Source organism: Meles meles, chromosome 14 (assembly GCF_922984935.1).
Source record: "Meles meles chromosome 14, mMelMel3.1 paternal haplotype, whole genome shotgun sequence".
Taxonomy (NCBI): Eukaryota; Metazoa; Chordata; class Mammalia; order Carnivora; family Mustelidae; genus Meles; species Meles meles.
In genome coordinates, this window is record NC_060079.1 from 7,651,009 (window position 1) to 7,672,142 (window position 21,134).

A 21,134-nucleotide genomic window follows, 5' to 3' on the forward strand; every position below is an offset into this window, starting at 1 on the left:
GCCACAGGATACAGAATGCTTTGCTGCTAACACATGAAAGCAACACAAAGCATATATGGCAGGAGAAGTAGGGGTTCCAGTTTGCTAGGCTTTTCCTAAAAGTAAGAGAAAAGCATTTTCAGTCCTTTATCAGGACAGTTAAAACAACACCAACTAAATAAGGTGACTTGCATTATTTTCAGGTCACTTTTCTAGGAAACAATGCAAACTTCTCTCTCAGGCCCTGCTCTCTCCCTTTGCGAGGCAGCCACGAGGCTTTCCCTTGCCAGCTTTATTATGTCATTGAATTAATAATGTTGTAAAGACTAGATCAGAAGTCAATTTGGCAGCTGTGCCTTTAGGGAAATTTTTGGAAGAGTGACCTTCCATTTTTAATAAGCATGTTATTACATTTAGAATTAAATTACCAAGAGTCAAGCTACCCTCTTGAATTTGCTATTAGCCATTTTTTCCCTTTTATTTTTAATGAACTAGAACAAGTCGGAGCCAGTTTTTTCACAGCATGCAGTAAGAAAGGAACTCAGCATCTTTTACTTGCAGGCCCTTTATTTTAGACCTGTTTTATTCTTCTAAATGTTGGCATTTTAAGGCTTCTCCAAGGTATCCAGTTCTTTTTTTTTCCCCCCCTAACAGAGACTCAGAAAATCCCTTACCTTACTTCTGCCTGTATGTATGGGTGCCTCCTGAGCTTGAGTCTCCTTCCCCCAAGTGAAACCTACAATCTTCATTGAAACAATGTGATTCTAAAGTCATGCCCAGAGAAAGTGGATCAGGAAGTTCAATAGCATACTCTGTAACAACAGATCTGGGGCAAGTAACAGCCCCGTCAAATACTAGAACTCAGTTTAAAACATTAGTCCTTAAGGCAGATACAGTGCTGGGACTGACGGAAATAACAGAAACCCAGAGGGCAGTGGAGAATCACTAGCTAGCAAAGTAGGTCTATTATCCAGTACTACTCCTGAGTAAGACCCAAGAATTGTTCACGAATGATGTTGGCATAGATAAAGGGCAGTTTGGAGCCAACATTTAGATCCCACACTGTAAACCTAAAACAAGTAAAAAGTGTGCTCCAGATTAACTAAAGATGACAAATGCTCAAACTGTAGGAAATATGGTAAAAAATAAAAAGATAGTACACTCAGGTTGAAGCAATAAGTCACAAAGCGGAAATACTTCCTTTTTGTTACAAGGGCTCTTTGAGAGCTGAGCCTGTCAGGGCGTCTTTTGATTTCTGGCACCTAACACACCTGCTTAGTAAAAGCCCACATATTTGCTAAGGTAGGTTAATGATTGCTATAATTATAAGTGGCAGTGTATGAACTAGCCTGTGTGGATGTGTAAGAAAATGTACACTTTTTTTTTAATGTACTAGGATGATTTTGTTATGGATGCTTTTAAAGAAAAATCCCTTTAGCATATTTTCAGCAAATTGGGCAAACAGTAGACTTATATGATTATACATTTTAAATGATAGAAAGTCTTTGACCCCAGCAATAAGTATATTACTCTGTTTCTCAGGTTGATGGTAATGACACTATTATAATAATGTGATAATAATGTGATGTGATTTGTTGAGTGGTTACAGCATGCTGGGTACTTTTAAAAGAATTATCTTTCCTCATAGCAAATGTATGCAGTGTATTGCATTTTTGAAAAAATGTTCCTAAGAATTCTGTAGTGATAGCTAATTTGTGTGCATACATGGGAGATACAGGGAGAGTTAACTTTATATGTATGTATAGTATTTACATTCCTCTGCTGGAATGTGAGTTCCTAGAAGTTGAAGAATATTATGGTACACAGGTTCTGTGACGGAGTATAACGTGGTCTACCTAATAGATATAAACTATGGGAACCGCGTGTTTTACTCTATTTCTGAAAAAATCTGCTGCTGCCTAGGGCTACTCCCACCTGGTCTAGGTGTCTATAGAGGCTGAAAAGAATGCATGGCATTAAGGGTCAAAATTATTTTTCTACCTTTCATGATTCAGATGATATTCATTCATTGTTTTATTAATATATATAGTATATATATTATAAATATATTTTTGTGTGTGTTTTTAAAATTTCATCATTTAAGGTCCAGTGAGCTAACGTACAGTGTAGTATTAGTTTCAAGTGTACAGTATAGTGATTCAATACTTCCGTACAACACCCAGCGGTCATTGCAACAAGTGTCCTCCTTAATCCCCATCACCTATTTAACCCAACCCCCAACCCACCTCTTGTTCTCTATGGTTTAGAGTCTGTTTCTTGGTTTGCCTTCTCTCTGATTTTTTTGTTGGTTTGGTTTCTTTTTTGTTTGTTTGTATTTTATTTTATTTCTTTTCAGTGTTCCAGAATTCATTGTTTCTGCATCACACCCAGTGCTCCATGCAATACTTGCCCTCCATAATACCCATCACCCAGGCTCACCCAACCCCCCACACTCTTCTCCTCCAAAACCCTCAGTTTGTTTCTCAGAGTCCACAGTCTCTCATGGTTTGTCTCCCCCTCCAGTTTCCCCCAACTCCCTTCTCCTCTCCATCTCCCAGTGTTCTCCGTGTTATTCCTTATGCTCCACAACTAAATTAAACCATCAATGATAATTGACTCTCTCTGCTTGACTTATTTCACTCAGCATAATCTCCTCCAGTCCCGTCTATGTTGTTACAAAAGTTGGGTATTCACCCTTTCTGATGGAGGCATAACACTCCATTGTATATATGGACCGTATCTTCTTTATCCATTTTTTAAAATTTTCATTGATTGGTCTTTTGGTCCTGGTTAGGGTAGATACACAATTTTTGGTTTTGAATAATTACTCATATAGATCACTGAGTGGAACCCAAGATTTATCTTTTCTTTCTTGCTCATTAGCTTGTGACGTATCAATTCTATACTAAATAAAGTAAACTTTGCTTTATGAAAAGAGTGGCTTGAGCTTAAGCAGATTTAACCAATTTGCATAGCTCTGGAGAGACCATCTTTCCCTGTATCATTTGTGTAAAGTGAAATTTAGAAGATGTGAGACCTAATACCTAAATCGCAAATAGTGGGGCCTCCCTCCAGTACCTATTTCTAACACCCTGATGGGCACTGAAATTTGAGTAAGCACGTTCTTTAGGGGTGATGTGTCACTTTGTTGTCTGTATAAAGATAATTTAGGGAAAATAAGGCATCAGATTTTAAAGTAAAAAGGGAGGATCAGATACTAATTGGAGTGATTGTGTGAAGCTGTGATTCACATTCACGGAATCATTTCTTTGACGGGTGTTGACACGGAGTGCAAACAAGGAAGGTAATGTACCTCGAGCATCTTTGTTTCCAAGACACTTGAGGCAACACAGGGTAGTGGTTAACACAAGCATTCTGAAGTCTGATTGCCTGAGTTTGAATCCTGGTTTTACTGCTTCCTCTCTCTGTGACCTGGAGCAAATCATTTAAACTCTGTGCCTCTGCTTTCCTAACTCTAAAATAGTGTTAATAATAATATCTACCTCATAGGAGTATCATGAGGATTAAAGTGAGTTAAGATACTCACAATAAAAGAATGCATAGCATATTTTAAAAACCGTAGATGTTGGTTACCATCCCTCACTATGATTAATGAACAAAAGTTTACTAGGACACAGAGGAGGCTCACAGCATCAGAGATAAAGTTGTTTTGGGGGTGCATCCTTGGAAAGTTTAGTCAGTGCCCCAAGATGGTTCCTCATTTTTTTTAGAAAGAAAGAATTTACAGGCCTAGCAGGTGATTGATGTAAACCTCAATTCTGACCACCCCTATACAGGATTCTGATTCCCTGATTAATTTCATTGTGCTCTAGCTCTATTGAAATTTTTTAAAAGATTTTTTTAATTTATTTGACAGACAGAGATCACAAGTAGGCAGAGAGACAGGCAGAGGTAGGGAGGGAAGCAAGCTCCCCACTGAGCAGAGAGCCTGATGCGGGGCTCCATCCCAGGACTCTGGAGTCATGGCCTGAGCCAAAGGCAGAGACTTTAACCCACTGAGCCACCCAGGCACCCTGAATTTTTTTTTTCTTTTATTGGACAGGAGAGATAACTTACTAATTTTTAGGTTCCTGGGTATAAAAATAAGAATGTTCTTGAGATGCTCTATGTAACTGACAAAAAACCTGACTGGAAATTAACAGTGAGCCACTGCAGACTGAAACAATTATTCTGGGAAGCACCAGTTCACAATATAAAGTGAATTAGTGATTAATTTAATCACTCGAAAAAGAAAATCAGCCCTTGACAACAAATAGCCCTTACACATCAGGGTACTTACGTATAGCTATTTTAAGGTTTAGGCTGCAAATGTCCCTTAAAACTATCAGCTAGTGGGTGCAACCACTCTGGAAAACAGCATGGAGGTTCCTCAAAATGTTGAAAATAGAACTACCCTATGACCCAGCAATTGCACTACTGGGTATTTACCCTAAAGATACAAACATAGTGATCCGAAGGGGCACGTGTACCCGAATGTTTATAGCAGCAATGTCTACAATAGCCAAACTATGGAAAGAACCTAGATGTCCATCAACAGATGAATGGATAAAGAAGATGTGGTACATATACACAGTGGAATACTATGCAGCCATCAAAAGAAATGAAATCTTGCCATTTGCGATGACGTGGATGGAACTAGAGGGTATCATGCTTAGTGAAATAAGTCAATCGGAGAAAGACAACTATCATATGATCTCCCTGATATGAGGACATGGAGAAGCAGCATGGGGGGTTAGGGGGATAGGAGAAGAATAAATGAAACAAGATGGGATTGGGAGGGAGACAAACCATAAATGACTCTTAATCTCACAAAACAAACTGGGGGTTGCTGGGGGGAGGTGGGATTGGGAGAGGGGGAGGGGGTTATGGACATTGGGTAGGGTATGTGCTATCGTGAGTGCTGTGAAGTGTGTAAACCTGGCGATTCAGAGACCTGTACCCCTGGGGATAAAAATACATTATATGTTTATAAAAAAAAAAAAATTGGAAGGGGAGGCGAACCATAAGAGACTATGGACTCTGAAAAACAACCTGAGGGTTTTGAAGGGTCGGGGGTGGGAGGTTGGGGGAACAAGTGGTGGGTAATAGGGAGGGCACGTTTTGCATGGAGCACTGGGTGTTGTGCAAAAACAATGAATACTGTTACGCTGAAAAAATAAATTAAAAAAAAATATATACATAGAACATTCCATACAAAATCAGAATACATATTAAAAAAAAAAACAAAAAACTATCAGCTAGTGGATTTAACTGGGTGCACTTGAAAATCTTAAAGAAACCTGGGTCTGTGCTAAGGTTGTATTCTGGTACAGTATAATATTTGCCTGCAACATCCTCTTATAATACAGAAGAAAATCCTTAGACACAGATATTAGCTCATTTCTAAGCACCCTGTCAGCGAACAGAGGGCAGCAGACCAAATACAAGGGAAAAGAGATCATCCAAGAACTTAAATAGTAGACAGAGAGCAAGGTGGACATTTAGCTGCTTGTACCGGTCTGTGTTTTGTGCGGGGTGCCTGTAGGCGATCACCCCAGTGAACGTGTGCAGGCATCCAAAGTAGGACGTGCTGTTTTCATTTGGCCTGTTGAAGAAATTGAGGCTCAGAGGAGATGAGTGTCTTGGTCAAGATAACAAGCAATAAATGGCAGAATCGGGATTCAAATTCAACTCCAAAGGTGATGACATCCCTGAATATGTGTGTTTAATAAGAGTCGACTCATGCCTCCAAAAGTTAATTTGGTGCAGATGGGACTTTTACATCAGTATTAACTCAGTTTTTTTCTTATGCATTATTTCAGTTTCATTATATTCGTAGAATTTGGATTGAACATTTTTTTCCATGACTGAGCAAGTCTCATGTATAAGTTTGTAGGCAGGGAGCAGTATTCTTCAAGTCACCTTTGCAATAGAAATGGAGTAACTAGAGTAATATTCAAATATAATATCAAATGTAATATTCAGATAGCCTCATAATCCACTGTCTTTTATGTTTCACTGAAGACAAATTGGGCTACTGGCTTTTATCCCTTAATCTCCTGAGTTGTGTCCTAAATTCTCTGTTTCAAGGATTGCACTCAAGCTTCTTTTTCCAGGACTAGAATCCTCCTTGTTCTAGACCCATTATTTGGCAATAGAAAGAGATAAAGCATCTTTGACCCAGTTAGCACCTGGAAATAGGACTTTATTGCAACCCATTATGTGCAGCACTAATATGAATTTTGCCTCTGTTCTAGCCCTTTGCTGAAGGTCAAAGACATTTTTGGAGGTCTCCTGAAATAGGAATCTTTACTAACCACAGATGATTGAAAACCTTTGTCAAACCTGTAACTTTTGGGAATTACCATAGCAGAAGGGGAGAGGGAGGGTTTCTAAAGTTTAATTAGAAACTACAGAAGTTATAAGATAAATGATTAAAATAATAATTTACTTTCTTGCATGCTGAGTGAAAAGCCTGAGATACTAATTAGGTGGCAGAAGAGAATATGAAATTCGAATGGTGGTAATATTTGAGATTCCCTTGCTGTCTTCCCCACCTCCTCCAGTGTGGCCATGTGTCACATGACTCTGTCCTCATGGCTGGTGTGATCTTGGGCAGTACTGTCAGGAGGTGTCTGGAGTCCTGCCTTATGGGTTCGGACATGGACTGACTCAAGGCTGGGCTGTACCAACAACAATGTCCCGAGACACAGACTTTCAGTTATAAGAACAACTTCCTGAGGATCTAATGTAGAGCGTGGCAGCTGTGGTGAAGATGGTGAAGGTTGCTGAGATCTTAAGCATTCGGTACACACAGTAATAAAAAAGTTAGCTGTGTGAGGTGATAGGTGATGGCATTAGCTATCTCGATCTTGGAAATCACTTCCCGTGTGTATGTGTATCAGATCATGTTGTGCACTTTTAAATGTACACAATTATATTTGTCACTTACTCCTCAGCAAAATTGGGAGGGGAAAAAACAGAATGCCCCAAGAAACTGTTCAAAACAGAGGGTGCAGTTGCCAGGGTGCAGGGGTTGGTGGAGCCGGAAGGCCAAGTAAAATGTGGATTGCTTTGGCTATGATGGGTCGTATGAAGCCAAAACTTGTGGCGGGGGTTGGAGAGAACTAGTCGATCAAGTGGATACAGAAGGACCTCCAGAGAGAACCAGAAATACTATCAAAAAGCAGCAAAAGGTTTGTCCCCTTTCCTGTTGCTGCCCCTATTTCTGGCTCCCTCAGGCCTGGCGTTCATTTTCTCCTGCATATCTGCTGACTGTACACTCTTGACCTTGAGGGAATGTGTGACAGCACCCACATGTTCTTGGATGGTCGAGAGAGCATTCACTGTGAGGAGAATGACACTTAAAATGACATCTGTTACATGCACTCAAGAAGAAGATCCACACTTTGGTCTAGAATGTGGGAGAATTAAGAAAATAATTTCTTGGGGGCGTTAGGGATAACCGAAGTCTGAGATCCTGGGGGGCAGCATGGCCTTACATTCTTCCAGAGCTCAGGTGTCCAAGGCACTAGGAGCCACGAAGGCTGCATCCAGCAGAGTCCTGGGTGGTGAAAGTCTCTGTGCTCAGTGAGAGGAAACATTTTCTCTCTCAGGGCAGGGAAGCCCTGATTTCTCAAGCTAATATCCAGTTCTTCAGGATTATGTCACTATCCTACAAACGGTATACCTAGAAACTGTAACAGTTCATTCAACTCTGTTGAGTATTTTAGGATACATAGGTTAGAATTGGGAGAATTTATTATTTTTATCAGTCATAGAGATGCTATGTGCAAACTTCCATTCACTGGTGTGTGACTTTGATTCTGGCCTTAGCAGCATGTGTGAAATTTGGACAGCGTTATAGGGCTCATGGGCAAGAACACTAATGTGTTTGCACAGTCGTGCTGGTCCCAGGTAAGGGCTTAATCTGAATCCGTTCATACTTCCTATCATTTAGTCTTGAATTCCAGAAACCATGGATTTTAAAGTTGCACACAATAACAATGTTGGCTAGGTTCTTTTTTTTTTTTTTAAAGATTTTATTTATTTATTTGACAGATAGAGATCACAAGTAGGGAGAGAGGCAGGCAGAGAGAGAGAGAGGAGGAAGCAGGCTCCCCGCCAAGCAGAGAGCCCGATGCGGGGCTCGATCCCAGGACCCTGGGATCATGACCTGAGCGAAAGGCAGAGGCTTTAACCCACTGAGCCACCCAGTGCCCCTGTTGGCTAGGTTCTTTAATCCAGAGCTAGGTTTTTAAGCCTTCCATATTCATAAAATGTGTGGCAGAGGTTTGAAGATTATTAATGGGTGTTTCTCTCCTTTTCTTTTTATTGTCCAATGGGAAGGGCATCAAGGGATCACAAGACAAACTTATAAAATGTTTATCCCAGCCAAAGCTGCCTTGCCTTTTTGTTTCCAAATATTGACATGGTATGACATAGGTTTTATTTATTTATTTTTTTTCCCATTTTATTTATTTTTTTCAGTGTAACAGTATTCATTGTTTTTGCACAACACCCAGTGCTCCATGCAAAACGTGCCCTCCCTATTACCCACCACCTGTTCCCCCAACCTCCCACCCCTGACCCTTCAAAACCCTCAGGTTGTTTTTCAGAGTCCATAGTCTCTTATGGTTCGCCTCCCCTCCCCAGTGTCCATAGCCCCCTCCCCCTCTCCCAATCCCACCTCCCCCCAGCACCCCCCAGTTTGTTTTGTGAGATTAAGAGTCATTTATGGTTTGTCTCCCTCCCAATCCCATCTTGTTTCATTTATTCTTCTCCTATCCCCCTAACCCCCCATGCTGCTTCTCCATGTCCTCATATCAGGGAGATCATATGATAGTTGTCTTTCTCCGATTGACTTATTTCACTAAGCATGATACCCTCTAGTTCCATCCATGTCGCAAATGGCAAGATTTCATTTCTTTTTATGGCTGCATAGTATTCCATTGTGTATATATACCACATCTTCTTTATCCATTCATCTGTTGATGGACATCTAGGTTCTTTCCATAGTTTGGCTATTGTAGACATTGCTGCTATAAACATTCGGGTACACGTGCCCCTTTGGATCACTATGTTTGTATCTTTAGGGTAAATACCCAGTAGTGCAATTGCTGTTCTATTTTCAACATTTTGAGGAACCTCCATGCTGTTTTCCAAAGTGGTTGCACCAGCTTGCATTCCCACCAACAGTGGAGGAGGGTTCCCCTTTCTCCACATCCTTGCCAGCATCTGTCATTTCCTGACTTGTTAATTTTAGCCATTCTGACTGGTGTGAGGTGATATCTCATTGTGGTTTTGATTTGTATTTCCCTGATGCCGAGTGACGTGGAGCACTTTTTCATGTGTCTGTTGGCCATCTGGATGTCTTCTTTGCAGAAATGTCTGTTCATGTCCTCTGCCCATTTCTTGATTGGATTGTTTGTTCTTTGGGTGTTGAGTTTGCTAAGTTCCTTATAGATTTTGGATACTAGCCCTTTATCTGATATGTCGTTTGCAAATATCTTCTCCCATTCTGTCAGTTGTCTTTTGGTTTTGTTAACTGTTTCCTTTGCTGTGCAAAAGCTTTTGATCTTGATGAAATCCCAATAGTTCATTTTTGCCCTTGCTTCCCTTGCCTTTGCCGTTGTTCCTAGGAAGATGTTGCTGTGGCTGAGGTCGAAGAGGTTGCTGCCTGCATTCTCCTCAAGGATTTGGATGGATTCCTTTCTCACATTGAGGTCCTTCATCCATTTGGAGTCTATTTTCGTGTGTGGTGTAAGGAAGTGGTCCAATTTCATTTTTCTGCATGTGGCTGTCCAATTTTCCCAGCACCATTTATTGAAGAGGCTGTCTTTTTTCCATTGGACATTCTTTCCTGCTTTGTCGAAGATTAGTTGACCATAGAGTTGAGGGTTTATTTCTGGGCTCTCTATTCTGTTTCACTGATCTATGTGTCTGTTTTTGTGCCAGTACCATGCTGTCTTGATGATGACAGCTTTGTAATAGAGCTTGAAGTCCGGAATTGTGATGCCACCCACTTTGGCTTTCTTTTTCAATATTCCTTTGGCTATTCGAGGTCTTTTCTGGTTCCATATAAATTTGAGGATTATTTGTTCCATTTCTTTGAAAAAAAATGGATGGTATTTTGATAGGGATTGCATTAAATGTGTAGATTGCTTTAGGTAGCATAGACATTTTCACAATATTTATTCTTCCAATCCAGGAGCATGGAACATTTTTCCATTTCTTTGTGTCTTCCTCAATTTCTTTCATGAGTACGTTATAATTTTCTGTGTATAGATTCTTAGCCTCTTTGGTTAGGTTTATTCCTAGGTATCTTACAGTTTTGGGTACAATTGTAAATGGGATTGACTCCTTAATTTCTCTTTCTTCTGTCTTGTTGTTGGTGTACAGAAATGCAACTGATTTCTGTGCATTGATTTTATATCCTGACACTTTACTGAATTCCTGGACAAGTTCTAGCAGTTTTGGAGTGGAGTCTTTTGGGTTTTCCACATATAGTATCATATCATCTGCGAAGAGTGATAGTTTGACTTCTTCTTTACCAATTTGGATGCCTTTAATTTCTTTTTGTTGTCTGATTGCTGAGGCTAGGACTTCTAGTACTATGTTGAATAGCAGTGGTGATAATGGACATCCCTGCCGTGTTCCTGACCTTAGCGGAAAAGCTTTCAGTTTTTCTCCATTGAGAATGATATTTGCGGTGGGTTTTTCATAGATGGCTCTGATAATATTGAGGTATGTGCCCTCTATCCCTACACTTTGAAGAGTTTTGATCAAGAAGGGATGCTATACTTTGTCAAATGCTTTTTCAGCATCTATTGAGAGTATCATATGGTTCTTGTTCTTTCTTTTATTAATGTGTTGTATCACATTGATTGATTTGCGGATGTTGAACCAACCCTGCAGCCCTGGAATAAATCCCACTTGATCGTGGTGAATAATCCTTTTAATGTACTGTTGAATCCTATTGGCTAGTATTTTGACATAGGTTTTAAATGTAACAGGAAGAAGCTTTTTCTTGGCACATTTTAGCTGTCGAATCTTAAAGATAGTTTCTAAATTAATGACTTCAAAAAAATAAAAATAAATAAATTAATGACTTTAGGTTGAACTTTGCTATATGGAATATTGGGGTATATTATAGTAATTATTTGAATCTGGGGGCTTAAGAGGGGGTATTTTTGTTATTTTCCCTCTTCCTGTGGTTGTATATGTGAAACTCTAAGCCCTTTGATGACACCACGCTTCAATATGACAAATGAATATGCATTTTAACTTTGCTTTCAGGGAATGATGGCAAAGGGGAAAAACTTCCAAATGGATTTGCAAGTAGAGTAAGGTTTTCTGAGTAGAGGCAAAGCTGAGATGATTCTAAAATTATTACTGGTGTTTCATTCTTTAGAAAGACCAGTTTGTTCAGTCTGTTCTTACAAGGGATAAGTTTTGGTTGGCTGCTTTTTACTACTGGCAGAATGAAAACAAAATTAGAGGTATTTTTTTTTTTGCTGCTGACTTTTCCCCCCATCAAGGTGAAACTCACATGAAGTTAACCATCTTAAAGTGAATAATTCAGTAGTATTTAGTACATCCACAGTGTTATGCCACTGTCACCTTTGTGTAGATCCAGATTATTTTTATCACCCTAAGATAAAACCCTACACTCCTTAAGGATTTATTAACCTCTCCTACAAATCCCCTGCCCCTAGCAAGTATGTTTTCTGTATTTTACTTGGTAACCAATGCTGCCTTCTTTTGTGTGTGTGTGTGTGTGTGTGTGTGTGGTTGTTTTTTTGTTTTGTTTGTTTGTTTGTTTGTTTTAATGTAGTGTACCTTTTTGATCCCATTCCTGCTTTGGTCTGAATGTTTGTGTCCTCCTTCCCCACACCCCAGGCCTCCCCACCATTTTTATGTTGAAATCCTAATTCTCAAAGTAATGGTATGGTGAGGTGGGCCTTTGGGAGATGATTTGGTCCTGAGGGTGGAGCCTTCACCATTGGACCCAGAGGCCCTCAGCTAACCATGTGAGCACCCTGATCTTGGACTTTCAGTTTCCAGAACTGTGACAAATAAATTTCTGCTTTTTCATAAGTTGCTCAGTCTGTGGTATTTTGTTACAGAAGCCTGAGTAGATGAAGACATGTCTCATTTCCTTTTCCATCCTTTTTTTATTTCCTTAGTGACTTACTGTGGGGATTACAACCCAGATCATAAATTTATAATGGCCCAGTTTAAATAGAGAGCAATTTAAAGTCAGTAGCATATAAAAATTGCTCCTATGTAGCTCTGCCTCCCATTTTACATTGTTCTTATCACACATGTCATCTCTGGACACTGTATACCCATTAATATGGATTGATAATTATTTTATGAATATATCTTTTAGTAGGGAACAAAAAGAGTTGCAAATCAAAAATACACTAATATTGGGTTTTATGTAGTTACCTTTGTTGGAGCTATTCTTCCTAGGGCTTCAAGTTACTGTCTAGTGTCCTTTCATTTCAGTCTGAAGCACTGCTCTTTAGTATTTCTTGAGGGACAGGTCTAGTGTTGAATTCACATTTTGTTTACCTGGGCATGCCTTCATTATTCTGTTTGTTTGTTTGTTTGTTTGTTTTCAGTAATCTCTACACCCAATGTGGGGCTAGAACTCACAACCACAAGATCAAGAGTCATGTGCTCTCCCAACTGAGCCCTTCAGGCACACCTCTTCCTACATTTTTTAATGGTACTTTTGCCAAAGATAGGATTCTTGGCTTGTAAGGTTTATTCTTTCAGCACTTTAAATACAGTCATTCTACTGCCTTTTGGCATCCATGGTTTCCAATGAACAATTGGCAGTTAGTTTTATTAAAGATGCTTTTTACATGATGTATAGCTTCTCTTTTGCTGTTTTTGAGATTCTCTTTGTTTTTGTCTTTGTTTGATTATAATATGTATTAATGTAGATCTCTTTGAGGTTTATCTTGCTTGGAGTTTGTTGAGCTTAATGGTGTTAGGATTTTTCAGCTATCATTTCTTCAAATATTTTTTTTCTTCTTTATTCCTCTCTTCTCTTCCTGACTCTCAAAAGTATATGTTGCTCTGCTTGATGGTGTCCTACATGTCCTTCTGGCTCCATTGATTCTTATTCATTCTTTTTTCTTTCTGTTCCTCAGTCTATATAATTTCAGGTGTCCTATTTTCAGGATGGTGGAATCTTTTAACTGCTTGTTCAAATCTGTTAAACCCTTCTAGAGAATTTTTAATTTTAGCTACTATACTTTTCAGCTCCACTTTCTATTTAGTTTCTTGTTTTAATTCCTATCTCTTTACAATATCTCCATTTGTCATATCTTTACTGATTTCCTCTACTTCTTTGTCCATGTTTCCTTGAGCATTTTGATCATATTTAAGACAATTGAATTAAAGTCTTTGTCTAATGGATTCAGTGTTTGGGCTTCTTCTGGGATGATTTCTTTCAATTTATTTTTTCCCCCTGAATGGGACATTCTCTTTTGTTTCCTTGTGTGCCTTATTGTTGTTGTCATCAAAAATTGGTTATTTTAAATATTATAACATGGTAGATCTGGAAATCAGATTCTCTGCATAACTCAGGTTAGTTGTCAACTGTTGAGTACTGCCATTGTGTTTAGTGAGTGTGCCAATCCATTTTGCAGAGACTGTATTCCTTGTCAAGTGTTATTACTGATGTCTCTCTTCTGTAGGTGTATGGTTACTGAAGTCTCTGCTCTGTTTTCTCATTGGTCCTCCAGTGACCTGTCAGATTTCCTTAAATTTTTGGAGCCAAAAGGAAAATAAGTATTTCCCCTGTCTTTCTAGCTTAGCTGTGAGCTGGGGCACTCTTTTCATGTGGAAGCTAGGCCATCTACAACTCTGCTTTAACCTTTGCCTCCTGTTTGTGTAGCACTGACAGAACTGCTTGCTAGAAGTACAAGTCTAGGCCCTCTAAGGTCTTTTTTGAGTGTGTGTCAGTCCTGGATGGCCCTACCAAGCCCTTACTTATTCAAGAGACTTCCTCCTTAGCCTTGTGCTTCCAAGGCTTTTGGGTTTTTCTGATGCTTGCTGCTTTTGTAGTCCCTTGTCCCAGGTGGGCATGGAGAGTAATCTTTAAATCTTACACCAGGTGCCACCACCACCTGGAAAGCCACTCCAGCCCAAGGCTAGCAGGGTGGTGTGAAACAAAGGTCAGCCTCTGCACCATTCCCTCCAGGAACCACAGGGCAAGTCAAAATGCACAAATGAAGTATTTATAAAATAAGATTCATATGAGTCCCTTGGCACCAGTAAGCTGCCCTGTGAATGTGGGCCAGCATCCTCATGGCCCACATGTGGTGCTGAGGAATGGGAGGCAAATAAGCAAAAAGGCCACAGTGCTTTATTAATGAAATTCTGCCACCTTTATCTTCACTAAGCGCTCCTCTTGTTATTGTAGATTTTTAAAATTAAATCCCAGAGTTCCAAAAAAGTATATTGTGTCAGTATTTTCATCTTAATCATTGCTTCATTGGAGGAACTGTTTCTCTGAGCACCCGCTTCCACAATTTGCTGGTATATAATTTGGGATTTACTTTCTTCTTTGGCCTTTTTAAAAACTGATACTTAAATTTTTTAGAGCAGTTTGAGGTTCATAGGTGAATTGAGGGAAAGGTACAGATTTCCTCTATATCCCATAGCCCTACACATGCAGAGCCTCCCCCACTATCTCCATCCCCAACCAGAGTGCTGATCTGTTATAGTTAATGAATCCATATTGACTCATCCTTGTTACCCAAAGCCCATAGTTATGTTAGGGTTCACTCTTGGTATACATTCTATGGGTTTGGATGAGCATATAATGTCAAGTATCCACCTTTTCAGTATCATATAGTTTCACTGCCCAAATATCTTTTGTGTTCCATGTATTCTTCCCTGCTTCCCCAAATCCTGGTGAACAATGTTGTTTGTTTGTTTTCCTGTCTCCATAATTTTCAGTGTTTCTAGATGTCATATAGTTGGAATCACACAACGTGTAGGATTCCCAGATTGGCTTCTTTCGCTTAGATAATACATATTTAAGTTCCCTTCATGTCTTTTCTTAGCCAATAACTAATTTCTTTTTATCACTGAATAATATTCCTTTGGATGTATCAGTTTATCCATCTCCCTCCTGAAGGACATCTTGATTGCTTCCAAGTCCTAGCAGTATTGAATGAAGCTACTGTAAACATCCAGGTGCAGGTGTCTGTGTGGACCTAAGTTTTCAACTCTATTGGGTAAATACCCAGGAATGCAATTGCTGGCTTTTATGTAAAAGTATGTTTAGTTTTGTAAGAAACTGCCAAACTGCCTTCCAAATTGGCGGCACCATTTGGTGTTCCTACCAGCAATAAATGAGAGTTCCTATAGCTCTAAATCCTCACCAGCAGTTGATGTTGTCAGCATTCCAGATTTGGGCCATTCTAATAAGAGCAGGTAATTACTTTTTGAAGGATGATATTCCCACTTTATACAAATTTGAGTAGTAATATTTTTATCTAAACATGCTTTTATTAAAGCTACATTTCAGAGTCTTGGAATCTTTTCCTGTGTGGGAGTTATTAACTAAGCTGTTCTGTACAGGAGCCTCTTGCCCCACTGTCAAGGCCCTGCAACTGTGTGGAATGAGTTGAAGGTGAAATGTGCTCTTTTCCTTCCCTCTTGCTGCTGATTCCTTAGTTGACTCTCCCTCAGCCTTCTTCCTTTGTTGTCACTGTAGCTTCAGACCCCTAGCTTCTCCATTCTTCACTCTACTGGTCAGTGTTTTGACGCGTCTAATATTTTTTAAGCATTATCTAATCTAATCTAATATTTTTTAAAATCTAATTTTCTAAAGCATCTTCAGAAGGAAGATTTAACTTCTGAGGCTCACCTTCAAGGTGCTCCAGTAATCTATCCTGGTCTAATTTGCCCACCAATTCCCATGATATTTCTTTCTCTACCCACTAAATGAAGAGAGTGGCCATTCCTGGCTAGAAATGGTGGGTACCCAATTTGTGGCTTCTTTTATTCCAATTTCCCCCTTCCTCACCTTGTTTTGTTCCTGTGCCCATGATCTACCTCTCTCTTAAAATGTAGCCCAGATTTGAAGACTTTCTTAAAGTTAGTATCTACTTAAAGAAATCCTTTATTACCTAACTTTACTACTGTTTGGCTCTTCATACTTTAGTACCTTGTATTATAGTTATTTTTGGTATATATTTTATCTCTCTTCAGAATCTATGAAGATAACATATATTGGTTCATTTGACATTCTCTGAAAGTCTTGGCATAGTGCCCTACTATTTTAAAGATTTACTATTATTTGACAAAGAGATGAGTGTTTGAGTTTAGCTACATAAAAAGAAACTACTTCTGGAAGAATGTTTTACCGTATTTTAGCTGTCAAACCATTCTAGCCAATGGTGTGATTTTAAATTTAAATAAATTTGCTGAGCCTGCCTGGGAGAGCTCTTAGTTTGGTTTCTTTGACTTCCTGAGGGAAAAACCCGGTAGGTAGCAACTCTCAGTGTCTTCAGGGATGTTCCTACTGATACTTTAATTAGAAACTTACAGATTTCCTCACAGTCTAGCTGTGTGCTTAGATATATTATTTTATCTAAAGGCCTTACCTGGAATCACAGCCTGATGGTTTTCCACCTTGCTTTCATTGGGTTCCTCACACTGAAGGCTTGGACCATATGTGAAATCATGGTGCTGTTGCCTTGTCCATTTCATTACTGAAAGGTTTTTGTTTTTTTTTTTAAACTTTATTCCTTATTCACTGTTCTATCATATATCATACCTTAGCAGTGCTTCAGCCTCTGGGAGGTACCAAGGAGCATGGTGCAGTTTTGTCCAATGAGGGACCTTGTAGGCCATAGCATCCATCTTGCATAGACATCTAATAGGAATTAGTGTCTGCCTGTATGTCTGTCTCTTATCTCTTTCTTTGCTTCTTTACATGTTTTTGTCTTGTTTGAGGATTCTAGTTTTTTCCTGGAGGGGTAATACAAGATTTCCAGGGATACTGATTCCACTTCAGCTGTTCTTACAAGATACCCTAGAAAGGCATCTTACTTCTTTTGCTTTTTCAAACTGTATCATCCCAAACTTTTTTTTTTTTTTTAGATTTTATTTATTTGACAGACAGAGATCACAAGTAGGCAGAGAATCAGGCAGAGAGAGAGGAAGGGAAGCAGACTCCCTGCTGAGCAGAGAGCCCGAAGCAGGGCTCAATCCCAGGACCCTGGGATCATGACCCAAGCTGAAGGCAGAGGCTTTAACCCACTGAACCACCCAGGCACCCCTACAAACTTTTTTCTTAAGTATTGGATATCTCTTATGGCATCACCTTTATGTGTTGCTTTGCTAGCAAAGTCTTTCCATTTCTGTTTGAGGATGGAATTGAGGGTAGGAAGATGGTTTTTTTCCAACACATTTAGCAAGGGACATTGCATCTGAAAATATAAAGAATTCCATTGTTTTAATGTATGCCTTCATTCTCTTCACTTCCAAACTTTAAATTCTGACTCCCATGTATTGTCTTCATTCTCTATGTTTGTTTTATGGCAATTTTGGAGCTGCCTATTTTTTATGCTTCTTTGAGTAAGATAAAGTTGACTCTAGGACAGGGTCAAATCTGTACCAGTAGGTCTCAGTTCTGCCTTTTTAAGCTAATATATTCAATCTAGTTTCCCTTGCATATGATAGCTATTAAATCATTTCAAGACTGTGAACATGCTTATTTAAGACCGGAAAAGCCCAGGTCACAGAGGAAGAAAGAGGCAATTACAGAGTAGGAGTGGACAGACTTGAGTGGTTTGGGAGACTCTGGGAGATGCAGATAATATAAGGCACTGCTGGAAAAGATGAAAGGAGCAGGACAGAGCAAAAATGTTTATTCATCTGGTAGTTTTTATGATCAGCATTCCCTGAAAATAATTTCTGCAGGTTCCTTCTTCAGAATGAAAATAGGAAGAGTGTGTTCGATTGAAAATACTGAGAATTCCTGCATTAGCATTGCCTTTCCATTCCCATCCTGCCTCTTTCCCAGCAGGACGTGGAAGAGGCAAGGGGCAGAATGCATTCTTCTCTATTTCTGGTTGCTCCATGGCTTCCAGGCTGCACTGTTAACAGAGTTCTGCAGGAGTTATTCCCAGATGCCTGCTGATGGCCTTCTATACGTTTGCATGGGGTTCTATGTGATGATTGTTGTTTAACTTCACACAGATTCTGGATAGGTTACAGGATTACCATGATGTGGCAAATGAGATCAATTGCTGTACCTGCAAAGCAGTGACTCTGGTTTCCATATTCCACACAGGAAATCGAGTCTCATTACTCTAATTCTATCCTACATAATACCTACGTAATTACAGGGCTTGAAGTAAAAAAATATTCCAACAAATGTGATACCAAAAGTCTTGCAAACTTACTGACTAATTTATCCTAATTTCATGATATTTTACAAATTAGCCTTTATTGCTCCCTGTCTACCCTGCTTGTACCTCTAGTAAGTTCACTTCTTACCTCAGACACTAATTTAATTGTGCCCCTCCGTCTACCTCATCCAAACGGCCATCAGTGAGTAGGGAGAATGGTATAGTCTGATAAAAGATGATGCATAACAATGGAGTTAAGAAAAAGAAAAATGGCTCTTGAACTGTTACAAAAAGAACCCCATAATCCAAAATGTGTATTTATTTGTTTGCATGGTCCTAGTTATATTTGGTTTCATATAGGGATGGGAGAAAAAGATGAAAACGATTTTAGGGGAAAAAAGGAAAAGGTGGTACAGAGCCTTTGGTTGAAAATTATGTAGTCTCTATGCTGTTTTGTCATCATTAAGCTTGTGTTTTTTAAACAAATTGCTTTTCTGCAGTTCAGCAGATAATAGTCAGGAGCTTAACTACGATACGGAATCACATTTGGCTTTGGTTCCCCTGCTGCTCTACCCCCCATAAGAATGAATCTTACAAATGGTTTAGAAATTTTCATCATGTTGATGTCGTAAGTTACAATCCAGCCATTAGAACATCTCCCTTTTCTGCCTAAAGTAAAATTTCTGTACTCAGAGAAGGCACCAGACCTCTGTCCCTTTTTGGGTTAGTGTGAACAAGTTCGTCCTGCTCATAGTGTCTTGTCAGGGTTCCCAATTGAGGGTGCAGAAGGTGTGCCCCCAAGAAACTATTTGTTCTATGAGGACCTATGGCACTTTTTTCTGTCTTCAGTCATGCATGGGATAAACTATGCAAATTCAGCATTTTTATAAATTATGCCACCTCAAATAGTATGTTGTTTCCATTCCGGTCAGTTTTAGGCCACCAAATCAAGTCATTGGGTCTCAAATTGTTTGAAACAAATTGGTTTTGCAATATCTCTAATGCCTGTTGGCCCACATTTTGCAGCATGTGAAGATTGTAACGGCTCCCGCCACAGCTGCCCTCTCATCTCATCTCTTTCTCTCTGAGTAGGTAGTGTATTCATCACTTTACAATCCCTGCAACAGACTCGAGTCTTATTGGTTCTGTCTCCAAAGATTATAAAATTCCCTTCAGACTTGGAGAGCAAAATGAGAGTGAAACTTCATGAGGAAAAGTGTCAATTGACCTGTTCTCCCTGCCCTCAAGTCCTCACCGGTACATTTCCTCTCATGTCTTGGCTACTAAGAAAGTGAAACTTGAATAATTTTTCAGAATTACAGTGTGACTACAGTAACAAATAGAATTGAACTGGGAGCCCTGGGGAAGCCAATGGGTTGGTTGTGGGCTTAAACCATGTCTACATTGTGTCCCTCTGGCCTCCAGAAGCTGATCTTACTTGTGAGCTTTATCTTTAAAAAAAAAAAAAAAAAAGATTTTATTTGTTTATTTGAGAGAGAGAGAGAGTGTGTGTGCGTGCGAGTGGGGGACAGGGGGTAGGCCGGGGGTAGGTGTTGGGCAGGGGCAGAGGAAGAGGGAAAATCTCAAGCAGATTCCGTGCTGAGCGTGTTGCAGGGCCTGGTCCCACAACCCTGAGATCATGACCGGAGCCAAAATCAAGAGTTGGATGTTTAACCGACTGAGGCACCCAGGTGCCCCACTAGTGAGCTTTTGAGCATACCAGATTCACAAATTATTCTTCTGAGTAGTTGAAAAGCAAACTGCAGTCATCAACTAAATATAAGGCAGCCTTAAAGGATGCTTTATTCTTTCTTTTCTCTTTATGTCTCCGTTTTCATGAGAGTATTCTGTAACCAAATGGTATGATCCTACTTTTCCTCATTCCTCTGTCCCTAAATTCTGATCACTCCCCTGAGTGTACTTGCCAGCTTGTTAGCATCCAGGTTTTATAAGAGAAGGTGAGCATGTGCAGGAGACACGAGCTTCTGGAGGTTACAGAGGGCCCTAGCGGGACAGAATTTTGGGAATGGCAACAATGTACATGTCTGTCATGTTGGCTTTGTCCTTAGGATTTACACCGTGTGACCTGTAATGCCAGGCGGCTGCGCAGGAGCCAAGTTAAATTTCTCCGGGGCCACTGTACCACAGTTGTCAATCTCAAATGCTTAAAAAGGTCTAACATTCTTCCTTTCCAGAGGGCATTCTGTGTTTACACATTGATGCTGTTGAAATCAAGCCTGGCCGATAGGAGAGTTGTAGAACAGGACAGACAGAAAGAAATCAGACCAGGTGCAGAGCAGTACCTTGGGAAATGCCTCCAATTATTTTCAGATGCTGGCAACTATGTGGAAGTCATGTGCTTATGAAGTAGATTTCTCATTTTAATATTTTGGGAAATGTGATGACAGAACCTTTTCCAGTTAGTATCTTGTGTGTTTTCGATAGAATGTGAAATCATTCCACTCTCAGTAGGGAAGGATTATGGAAGAAGAATATCATACACAAATTGTAGAAGATGTGGCCAATAATTTTGTTCTGATGAGTGTATCTGAGAGAGTGAAGGTGTTTGGAAGAGTATTGGAAGTGGTTCCCCAGGCTCTGCTGGAGTTCATGAGTTGGATAAACTCACCTTTAGCAGGCAGGCAGTCCAGGTGCTCCCAGTGGATTGATAGAGAGGCCTCAAAAAAGAACATTTTATTTTATTTTTGTCATTCATTTTATTTCCTTTAGAGTGTAGTTGACACACAATGCTACATTGGTTTCAGG

General features: G+C 39.7%; 1 protein-coding gene across 1 annotated transcript in view; it reads left to right on the plus strand.

Moving 5' to 3' along the window:
* LOC123925147 (phospholipid-transporting ATPase IB-like) overlaps nt 1-21,134 on the plus strand; it is a 596,799-nt gene that overhangs the window by 262,478 nt on the left and 313,187 nt on the right. The window lies entirely within an intron of this gene.